The sequence below is a fragment of the Canis lupus genome, chromosome 31, assembly GCF_003254725.2.
Source record: "Canis lupus dingo isolate Sandy chromosome 31, ASM325472v2, whole genome shotgun sequence".
Taxonomy (NCBI): Eukaryota; Metazoa; Chordata; class Mammalia; order Carnivora; family Canidae; genus Canis; species Canis lupus.
This window is the reverse complement of record NC_064273.1, coordinates 20,808,935-20,821,339: the sequence shown is the minus strand read 5'-3', so window position 1 is coordinate 20,821,339 and position 12,405 is coordinate 20,808,935. Positions and strand designations below refer to the sequence as shown.

At 36.0% G+C, this 12,405-nt stretch overlaps 1 pseudogene; it reads right to left on the bottom strand.

Annotated features, from left to right (window-relative positions):
* Positions 1-308: 308 nt before the first annotated feature.
* LOC112661722 (splicing factor 3A subunit 3-like) lies at positions 309-2,057 on the bottom strand (annotated as a pseudogene).
* Between the last annotated feature and the right edge of the window lie 10,348 nt (positions 2,058-12,405).

Below are 12,405 nucleotides of genomic sequence, written 5' to 3'. Positions count from 1 at the left end.
AGGAAGTTTGTGTCCCTGAATTTTTTATTCCATCTATATTTTCACATTTATTGGTATAAATACGTTTATAATTGTAATCACATGTTTTTAATATCTCTAGTGCTTAATCTTAGTGTATTTTTTTTCCTGGATTAAACTTTCTAGTTACAATTTTGTTCCTTATGTTTTGTTTTGTCTTGTTTCATTAATATATGTTCTTATCTCTATTATTTCCCTTCTACTTTTTATGGGTTTCTATTGCATCAGATTTTGTCAAACTTCATATTTTAATTCTTGAACCATTCATTTATAGAATTCTTTCCTTTCTTTTTTTTTATTTTCTGACAGAATCTTTTAATATAAAACAAAGATAAAACACATCTCAGCCCTGCAACCTGCCAGCATGCCTTGGTTTTCACAAGATGCCCGCTAGACCTTAAGACTTAGTAGGAGAGTCTTTAAGGAGCACTTGGTTGGGAGAAATAGAAAAAAGAGATTTCAGGTAAGCCTGGGCAAGCCCAGAAGCTGAGCTACATCCCTGAACACTAGAGCAGTCCTTGTCTCTTCAGGTCCTCATTGGGCTTCTTATTCACCACGTTCCCGCTGGAGTCTTCATAGTCTTCCTCGGTGTCAGGCTGCCATCGCTCTGATGCCTTCTGCAGTTTCAGCTTGGCCCACAAGGAGACAGCATCTTCGATCTGTATCACGTTAGCCAAGTGGGCAGTGTTTGGGATGCCCAAACACCTCATGCCATGGGCATGACGCCACTCAACAAAGTGCCGCTGGAAGGCCTTGGGACCTCGGTACGTGTAATCTCCACAAATCTCACAGTTATAGTTGATGTTTAGACCATGAAGCTACAGCCAGTAGGGAAATAGGTTTGCCATCCCAGCCGAGGGGCAAGTTTTTGGGGTTGTAAAAGATCTCATTCTCCTCATCTTCACTTTCACTCTCACTGATCTTCTCTTCCTCTTCTTCTTCTCGTTCCTCCTCTGTCCTCACCTGCTTGAGTTGTACATTTTCATGCATGAGATGCAGCTGTTCCCCAAGAATCTCTACATATTCATAGAGCTGGGCTTCTAGGAAGGCAATGTCTTTGTTCCTCTCAGTATCTCCCTTGGTGCCTTTTGACTTGGCATTTTTGGCAAACAGGGAGGTGTCAAGTGACTCCAGGGACTTTCCTTTGGTGCTGAAGAGCCTCTGGGCTGGCTCTTCTAGGGTCCCACCACTCTTCAAGCCTAGAGCTAAGAGTGCAGATTTCAATCTGTCCAGACCCAGGGAGGCCAACTCCTCCCAAGAAGAGAATGCAGACAGGTCAAGATGGGCTCCAGCATGGGTCAGGGCACTGCGTGTCTTTTCAGCCATCCAGGAAAGGTACCATTCTCCCACTTCTTCTCAAATTCATTCTGAATCTTCCCAAAAAGTTCATTCTGATCGTGGAGGGGCTTGACTCAATCTGTGTAATCTTGAAGGTACTCAAGCAGCATCTCTAGGTATCTCTTATAGTCAGCATTTTCCTCTCTTTAGAAATGTCAAATAACTGGTCAAAGATGGACAGGTAGGTAATATAATCCAGTTTCTCTGAGGCCTTGAGATTAATGTATTTGAGGTAACAGTCATGGAAGTTGAGATAACGACCATATCTCTCTTCATCTGTGAACTCCACCAAGTTTTGTGCCTCCTCACTTGGATTCTCTCTAGCCTTCAGAAGCTTCTCAAATTCCACTGACATTGGCACACAGATCTCGTTTGGGTGTTTCCGATGGAGTTCTTTTATTTTCTTGAGTCTATTATAAAATTCAGAAAATTCACTGGGTCCTGAAATGGCATTGAGTTCCTCCTTTCATAACCCATCCTTATCATCATGCACATACCGCAGGTTCCCACTCACTTCCATATACCTATCCTGCATGGCCCGTGTGCGGTGGTCAGAATTGATCTGGTCCCGGAGCGTGGACTTACTTCTTAGTGAGCATCTCTTTGGCCACGACGTCCATGAGCCGTTCCTTCACCTCATGGTACCGCCGCTGCTGCTCCAGGATCATCTCCATGTTTCCTCCTCCGCGGGTTCGGACCCCCGACCAAGTCTTTCTTTTCTAATGCATCAGATGAGGCTGCAATATTCCTAAAGCACTGCTAACATGCATTCCACAAGTTTTGATTTACTGTATTTAATTATAATTCAAGTGAAGATAAATTTCGTGTTTCTTTGTAACTTCTTTCTCCACCAGTAGATTATTTAGAGTTTTATTACTTAACTTCTAGATATATATAACTTATTCTGCTCTTGTCAGAGAACATAAACAAATAATCACAGCCCTTCAAAATTAATTGATCTTGTCCTATTTTATGATCAATTAATTATAATTTACCAATTAATTTTGGTAAATGTTTCTTGTCAGCACAAAGTAATGCGTATTTTTTCTTAGGTGCAATTTTCCATAAAATTTATTTAAATTGGTTTTGTTAAATCAATCAGATTTACTGTATCCTTCCTGAGTTTTCTCTGGCCTGGTAATCCATACAAAACACTACAACAAGATTTGCTATATTTGTTCATTAATAAATCCACATATAAATCAACTGCCTAGACCAGGTTGTGGCAGGAATAATACATCTTTCTTTTAATGCCTCTTTGTCTATATTTAATATTTTCTTGTTAATATATTGTATTAAGAAAGAATAATACAAAATGTTGTTTTGTCCCTCTACTAATTTCAATTTCTCAATATGTAATTCGTAGTAAAACTTTAAATTTATAACAGTAATTTTCAAACCTCCACTTATAACTAAATAAATGCATGCTAAAGAAAAAAATTAAAGTACTCATAGGTTAAAAATAGCTGTCAAATAATATAGTTCTGATTTAATTTCTTCTATGAATTTAGTATAAACTATATCACAACCATGTAACACCATAAACTATACTATGTATCATTTTGCATAATGATTTATATTGGTTTCTATCCTAAAATCGATAAAATTAAAAATGTCTAAGTGTATACATGTCTTGCTTATACTAAAAAATAAGAAAAGAGCATATGTTGGGAATTGGGGCTGGCAGAAATTAGTATGCAGAATTTACTTCTAGTTTCTAGATAATTCTACAGTCAGATCAGTTTTCAAATATGAGGCAACCCAACTGATAGCAGCTCAAAAGTCTGGAGTAAATTAAAACATGAGTAACATGAGTAAATTGAGTAAGCACATATACTTTCTTTTCTTTTTTTTTTTTTTAAGATTTTATTTATTTACTCATGAGAGACACATAGAGAGAGAGACAGAGACATAGCTAGAGGTAGAAACAGTCTCCTCACAGGGAGCCCGATGCTGGACTTGATCCCTGGACCGGGATCACGCCCTGAGCCAAAGGCTCAGCAGCTGAGCCTCCCAGGCATCCTGCACATATATTTTCTGATGATTGATTATTCTTTAAGAGTTTAAGCAGACCTTCACTAGCAGCATTTATTTATGTAATATATTTAATATGTTTGTAGAGGCCAGATGCCAGGATGGGTAAAGAGAATTAAGTACCCTTATAGCAAATCAAATCACCATGCAGCAAATTATATCACTTTTTTTTTAAGTTTTATGGCCTTATAGTTTGAGACCTCCTTGATTTAGTGATTATCAAGAATCTCTTTTAGTGCCATGAATAGATTAATCAGCCATTTAAATTGCCCTAGCAGTTCTTTGACCTAAATGAATAATTTTAATTTTTCTTTGGATCATTTCCATTAAAAAACTGCATTTGGTTTTAGAATAATATATTTTTCTTTTCTGGATGTATAGCCCTCATTTATTTTCAAGAATCCTTTAGAAAAAGTTTCTTTATTCCTTCCTATAAAAAAGTGATGCAGTGATCAATCTGTGCATTTTTAAGTGAAGCTTGAATTGAATTGATCCTGAGTTAATAAAAACAATGATAAATGGATGAGTTTTCAGAATAGTATTCCAGATTTTCCGTCGAAAAGCCCAGTTCAGTTACCAGTTAGAGATGTTTTCCAGGTTACAGCACAGGGAAAAAGCACACATGTGGAGCACAGTGATCTCATTGAGGAAGAGTGATTGAGCTGGCCAAGGTGGCTGGATTTCCCAGGACAGACTCTCAGAGAGTAGAATGCCTTACAGAGAGAAAATTCTAGAAAATCTGTTTAGGATCCTCTTCAAGACCTCTGCTGAGAACTGAGCAGCGTAAGTGTATAAGGAAACTACCCAAGTCAAGGAAAGAACCATTCAAAGGATTGCAGGAGGTAATACTTGAGCTACCATGAAGTCAGAGATCAGTACCTGTCTTCATATGCTAGAGTGGAAAACCTGATAATTCATGGGCCTTGATGAAGGGCACCCAGAAAGATTTTGCTTTATTGAATTATTAAAATAAGGTAATTATTTTTTGAAGATTTATTTATTTATTTATTTATTTATTTATTTATTTATTTATTTACTTATTTAGAAAACATGAGTGGGAGGGAAGAGAAGAGGAGGAAAGGAAGAAGCAGACTCCCCATTGAACACAGAGCCCCATGCTCCACATGGGGCTCATCCCTCCATCCCAAGAATACCACCTGAGGCAAAAATAGAAATCAGACTTAACCCACAGAGCCATCCAGGTGCCCCTTTCTGGACTAATTTTAATAACTCTATTATATTTTGCTGATACATAATAATCCAAGCACTTGTACCCCATTTGTTAAATCTATTTTCTTTTGGTTAAAGAGATTAGTATTATCCTGAGCCATTTCTCTACCATATCTATATTCTCCTTTCCTTACATTGTTCTGTGCCCCTAAGAATATCAATGCATTGGGTCATCAGTTTAACTTGGGCCTTGTTGGGTTTTCACAAAGGGAGATGTATTATTATCCCCTCTGTTTTGGTTCTTGCAATAGTTATAGCCCTCTAAGATTATAATTCTTATAGGAGGGCTTTGCTTCAGTTTTTCTAGTTGCAAATAACTTCATTTTTGCCACTTAAAGCGTAAGAGTAGTATAGACTTCCATTGTTGCTAGTCTCTGCATCCCTCTTCATTCCTTCTTGATTCCAGTCACCCCAGTTAGACCTCTGGAAAAGTTTTCTTTAATGTTTTCTCTTCTGTTAAATTCATTTGGAAGTGTGTTCTGCTTCCTGTCTGATGCAATATATCTTCCTGTATGTAACCTGTTGACTTGAAATATCAATAATTATTATCTTTCTATACTACATCATAGCTTATTAGTTAGCTTGCTCCCTTGGGGTATTGATCATTGTGCTTCAGAAGGAGGGGACTGGTACTGAGCTAGGGTGCAAAGTGAGAATTCTTACTTATGAGATACCAGTAAAGTTGGGACCAAGAGGAAGGTGTACTGGATATTTGCCAATGTAGCTTTATATTATTACCATACCCCTGCCACACACACTTAAATAAAAACACCAGTCATAATAGAGTTGCTCCAATGACCACATGCCTCAAAGTTTATAAGAAGCATGTTCATAGCAGCTGGCCACCGAAAACCTCTCCTTTGAAAATATAGATGAATATTTTCCTATCTAGCAAAACTGCTATTGGGATTAACATGAAGTTAACATGTTAACATGACATATTTAACAGAAATTCTGCATTCTGTTTTGTTTCAAACAGCCGAGCACTTAATTCTTATTTACTGGGTAGAAACCTTGTGCAAGGCAATGTTGGCCATATTCAGATTTGCTATTTTTCATCAAATAACTTAAAATCAACATAAGGTAAAATATAGATACACATTTGGAGTATGTATAAACACCTAGATAGTGCCTGTATTCCTTAATGATATACTTAGCCTTTTTAATGACACTTTGTAGGTGAGGAAACATTATACACAATATAATTAAGGGAATTGCCTAATTTCACACAATGGGCTAATGATTCTGGTTGAGCTTTGAACCCAAGTATACTCTGCCTTGTAAGTACATGCTCCAACCAATATGTTATGCTGCTTCTTGATATGTCATTACAATATTTTGCATTTAAAAAACACACATTTTTTTAGTGGCACCTGGGTGGCTCAGTGGTTGAGCTTCTGCCTTTGGCTTGGGTCTTGATCCTGGGGTCCTGCGATGGGTCCCACATTGGGTTCCCCACAGGAAGCCTGCTCCTCTCTCTGCCTATCTCTCTGCCCCTCTTTCTGTGTTTCTCATGAATAAATAAATAAAATCTTAAAAAGTATGTTTTTAAAAAATTGTCATTTGTTACTTTTCCATATAAAGCAATGATCACAGTGGTTTTATTATTTAAAGAGCTATCTGAAGTGAAAGAATAGCTAAGATCAAAAACAACTTTATTCTGAGATATTTAACCTGTTTGTTTCCATCCAGTCAGCCCTCCTCCAGTCAGAGGTTACAGAGTTTAGAGTTCCAACTCATACTGAAGCTTTCATAAACAGTGATTAAAATGACAGACAGATGTTCCCCACAACCAGTCACTCACAAGAGCAAAAATGGGCACTGAATGGATGAGAAGTAGAAAGACTCATGAATTTTTGTCCTTAAGGGTTAGAAGACAAATAGATCTTTCAGCTCTGCAAACGAGCACAACAAGCAATCCAAAAGCATTATTGGTGCAAGGTAGTTTGTAGAATCTGTTCCATTTGTCACTGGAGCTAGTGATTGATGTTAGCAGGATTTGACTTATAGTCCAGGCCCAAGATCAGTGGCCCTGTGTTCAGAGCGATACTTTAGGTTTAAAGGTGATTCATGTCCCTAAAACACTCAGCAGCAGCATTTACGTCTATTACCATTTTTTAAGTTGAGGTGTGGGTAGGAAGGAGGAGTTAAGCTTGGCTAACCTGAGGAAACGGGGAAAAATACAATTCTACAAATTATTTTCCTGAAAGCAGATAATAAACTATATTATTGCAGATAAATGATATTAATCCCTCTGAACGTTCCTTTTATTTATAACTACATTAATTCAGAAAGTGAGGTAAATCTTTGCCTTTGATACTATTCAGTTTCTTTTTCTTCCTTTCTTCCTTTCTTTTTTTTTAAATAAGGATTTTATTTATTTATTTGAGATAGAGAGTGAGTGAGAAAGCCTCAGATCATGACCTGAGCCGAAGGCAGATGCTTACCAACTGAACCACTCAAGCACCTTGATACCTCTCAGTTTTTGAGCACAGAGTTTCTTAGAAGGTATTTTTGATACTTAAAAAAAAAGAATAGATAAAACAAAACAAAACAAAGGATAACTGAAACTATAGACTTTCTTTTTGTTTGTTTTTTGTTTTTTGTTTTTTTTTTTAACTATAGACTTTCTATAATCATTAGCAATTAGGAAAGAAAAATGAAAAGTACGGTGCCTGTGACATTCATACAAAATTTAAGATATGTACCATCTGTATTATTATACACAGACAGCATGGGAGCCAGGAGATGTGGAGTGCATTTGCTGTCAATTCTTAAATATCTACACTAAATAAAAAATAACTAGATGATTTTAGTTGAACCGAATCTCTAACACTAATATTGACTGTATAAGGATCAATCTGAAAATGAATATTACTCACATGTATGTAAGTGTGTATGTAGTATCTATCTATCGTCTATCTATCTATCTATCTATCTATCATCTATCTATCTTCTATCATCTATCTATCTAATCTGTAGAATAGCTTCAGCACATAAACTATTTCAAATCAAATCATTTTGTTTATCTGAGAGATAAATAAGCCAAATAAAGTGATTTTGTTGTTAAGTAGCAAATGTGTGCCAGTATAATAACATGTGAGGAACACAGTTCTGGGTACTGGGAATATAATATTCTGAACCTCATGTACCTTACATTTAAGTGGGAGAGCCAGAAAATAAATGCTGTCAGACTATGCTCAGTGCTGTAAGGGAAATTCTTGGGTAGCATGTTGTAGGAAGATCTCTCTGAAAAAATTGAGTATGGATTACTGGTGAGAAGGAATGTTCTCACCAAGGATTATGTGAAAGTAATGCAAGAAGTATAGATGCCCTAAAGACAGGAGGATGGAAAAATACTTATTGGAGGAAAAACTAGGAGAGTGGTCTGCTTTATGAAGCAGAGTGAGCATAAGGGGCGAATGGTAGGGAAAACAAACAAACTATAGAGGTGGCTATGGGTCAAATAGTAAAAGATTATAATGGCCATGTTTTTGTATATCATAAAATGCTTTAAACAGAACTTAGTAGAGCATTATACTGTCCCCAAGGAACTCAATGGAATAATATCTATATAAATGGGATTCTGTAACCATAGTTTCAGAAGTTATTTTAGGGCATAACATACTATCTCCCCAACATTATTTACTAAAAGTAATTGGATTTGTGGTTTGCACTTGGTTTCACTGGAGCTTTGAGGTTTTTTTTTTTTTTTTTTTTTTTTTTTTTAGATTTTATTTATGTATTTGAGAGAGAGAGAGAAAATGAGAGAAGCAGAGAGAGAGAGAGAAGCAGGTTCCCTTCTGAGCAGGGAGCCCAAGGGCAGGACCCTGGGATCATGACCCAAGCCTAAGGCAGATGCTTAACCTACTGAGCAATCCAGGTGCCCCCAAAAGGGTTGATCTCTAAGTCTGTTCAGGTAGCTGGAATGCCCATGTGACCAGTTCACTATGACAAATTACCACCACGAACAGACTTTGCGCTTCCTCCCTGACACCTGGTACCCAGGTGCTTTACACACATGCTACTGATAGTTTGAGATCTGAAGAGAACACACCTTAGGGGATCCAGTAGTGGAAAGAAAAAGACTCATATCCTTTTTTTGCTGTTAGTTTCTCATGAGGGCTCTCTCCTTGGCCACCTTCTCTCTGTGTTCTTACATGGCCTTCTCTCTGTGCATGTTCTTGGTGTCTCATGCTCTTTTTATGAGGACATCAGTCTTATCGGAGTAAGGTCCTCTATTTAAAACCTCATTTAACATTAATTACCTCCTTAAGCTCTCCTTCCACATACAGTCACATTAGGGTTTCGAGTTTCAGTATATGAGAGTGGGAGTGATAGAATTCAATTCAGGAGAACCATATTGCATAAATGATAACCCCAGGATTTTCTTTTTGGAGGAATGATTTTTATTCATAATATGATTCTCTAATGCTAAATTTGTACTTCTTTGTCTACTATTAGGTGATTATGAAGATTAGGGGACCATTTGGTGATTATGGTCCTGTGCAATTAGAAGTAAAAACCTCAAAATTATTCCTATTTTATTATATTTAAATATTTTAACCACTTTCCATGAGATGAAGACCATGGCTAAATCTAAATTTACAAAATTTAGAATTTTTATTGTTAACACTTACAGTAACAACACTTTTTATTTATTTATTTTTTTTCAACACTTTTTATTTAAATGTTAATTATATACCAGCTATATTTTTTGAAAGAATGTAAGTTGATATTTGAGGTCTCTTTGTTATTTAAGTTTAACAATTGTCTAATAATCTGTTAATTATACAAAGAAGAGAATTTTCTTTTTCCCAGTCTCTTTGCAATGTGTATCATAAAGCGTGTTTGATAGTTTGACTCATTTCTTCTAAACATAAATTGATTTTCAATATATGCCAAAGGAAAATTAAAAGTCAATTTTTTATTTGGTGTTTTTTTGTTTGTTTGTTTGTTTTTGTTTGTTTGTTTCTTTGTTTTTTATCCATATAAGGATGCCTGGGTGGCTCAGCAGTTAAGTGTTAAGTGTCTGCCTTGGGCTCAGTCAAGTCCTCGCAGGGAGCCTGCTTCTCCCTCAGCCTATGTCTCTGTCTCTCTCTGTGTGTCTCTCATGAATAAATAAATAAAATATTTTTAACAATCCATGTAATTATTTGAGAGATAGGCAAAGCCTGTGTATTGATTTTGTTTGAATAATGATTCCGAAATAAAGTGAAGTCTACACCCTTAATTTATATTATAGTTCATATTATAGTAAAATCTGAGCATACAAAAGGAACTGATAACATTGCTTCATGTTAGAAAATAATTTTGTCTGCTTTAAAAAATAATGCAAACAATGCATTTAGTACTATCTAAAGAAAACCACTTCTATTTCTCCTTACTCACTACTCACAGAATATTTCTGTACTCTACCTTGTTTCTGGTCACCATTGCATGATTTTTCCACATACCAAACAATTATCCAATGCCAGCTGGGTGTTCTGCAATTGAACTCAATTCTGACATTAACCAGAATTGGCACAGACCCTCTGAGTGTAGGAATCAGTCTCACAAGAGTGCCCCCCACTCAAGATGCCAATTGCAAGTGGAATCTCCGAGTTATCCACAAATTCTGATTGACTTGGCTATATACTGGAGGTGCCCACAACACCCTCACTGGAATCGATCATTTGCTAGAACAGGTAACAGAAGTTGGTAAACATTTACTTACATTTGCCACTTCATCATAAAATAGAGTGTATGATTGATATATGATACAGATAAAAAGGTTCGTAGGAGAAGGTCTGGAAGGGTGCTGAATGCAGGAGCTTTTGTCTCCATGGATTTGGTGTGTACCACCCTCCCAGCATGTAGAAGCTCTCCAGACTCCACACTATTAGAATTTTTATGGAGGCTTCATTACATAGGCACATTGATGATGAACTCCATTTTCAACTCCTCTCCCTTCTCTGAAGAATGAAGAGCAAGGCTGAAAATTTCATGTTTCCAACTTGGCCTGGTCTTTCTGGTAACCGTCCCCCATTCAGGAGTGTAACAAGTTGTCTCGTTAGAACAGAAGACATTTCTATCACTCAGCAAATTCCAAGGGCTTGAGAAGCTCCGTGTCAAGCACTCTCATCACTCAGGAAATTATAAGCTTTAGGGGCTTGGTGTCAGGAACTGAGGTCACTGACTTAATATTTGAACAGAAAATTTCTTAGCACCTCTATTGATAAGGGTGTTAGGATCTCTTTGTCAGGATGGGGTGGGGAGGTAAATATATATATATATACATATATATATATAATTTAAATATATATAAATATATATAATTATAAATATATATAATTATATAATTATAAATATATATAATTTAAATATATATAATTTAAATATATATATATTTACATTATTTCAAATACATATAATTATTTTTTTCTAATTTTATTTACATATAAATATAATGCAGAGCACCTAATACTTTAATGCACTTAAAGCAAACAACCAGAAGTGCAATAATTATCACGACCATGAAGACAGATAATTTGATCATCTGAAATTTGGATCTATTTTGAGTCATATTTATCTATTATTTTTCTATCAGACTTTATAACTGTAGGGCATGTCAATGGAGTTTGACAGAACCAGTCACAGTACTATGGCTGATATTAGATATTTATTGAATGGTCATCACAGCATCCCTTTTGTAGAGCCTCTCCTTCCCTGTGTTGGTTTCCTATTAATGCTATAACAAATTATTTCAAATTTAGTGGTTTAAAGATAAACTAAAAATTGTTATTTTAGATCCTATAGGTCAGAAATCCAACATAGTCTCACTGGTCTAAGATCATAGTCAGGAGAGCTTCATTCCTTTCTGGACATTCTAGAAAAGAATCATTTTCCCTGCCTTTTCCTGATTGTAAAGATTTCCCTCTGATATTTCCACATAGCCCCCTACATTCCAGAACCAGCAATAGGGCACACCATTTTTCTCATACTGCCTTCTGACCATAACTGAGAAAGGTCCTTCTCCACTTTTAAGGACTCCTATGATTAGATTGGGCCTTCTCTGGGTAATCCAGCATGATCTTCTCATCATTCCCATCTTAATTTAATCACACCTGAAATGTTTCTTTTGCCAAGTAAAGTAATATATTTACAGGCCTGATGATTAGAATAGAGACATCTCTGAGGTCATTTTCCTACTTGTCACACTTTCTTTGTCCCGTGCACATTTTATCATGGTTGTACCGTTAATGGTCATTCTGTCTATGAAAGGTGATAATGATTCATCCAAATATATGTACCTGATTTAATCCACATCAAAGAGTACCTCCATGGGACTTTGCTTTGGGACTGGTTCCTAGTCATTCTCTCTTATTGTACTTAAAGCTATGAATTTTTAAATTACAGAACTGTTAGTGGACAAATTTCTTGCTGTGTGGAGAAAATATGCCAATAGATAGAATCAAGCACACAGAGATTAAAAGACAAGAGCCAGAGCTTTAAAGAGCACCTGATATTGTCTTTATGTGGTCTCTGAGGTCCAGCTCAACCCTTTCTACATCTGAGTAGTTCAATTCCACATTGAATTCCAAGAACCAAAGTTATTCATTTTTTTTTTTTAACTAAGTCAATTTGGATTTCTGTTCTTGAAGTCAAGAGTCCTAATTAGTAGGCAATTAATCAGATTTACAGAGGGATTTAGATTGAAAAATAATTCTTAACCAAATATGCTCACTTTGATTTTATTTATACATTAATTAAATAATTAGCCTTTCTTACTGCCTCAGTCAACAT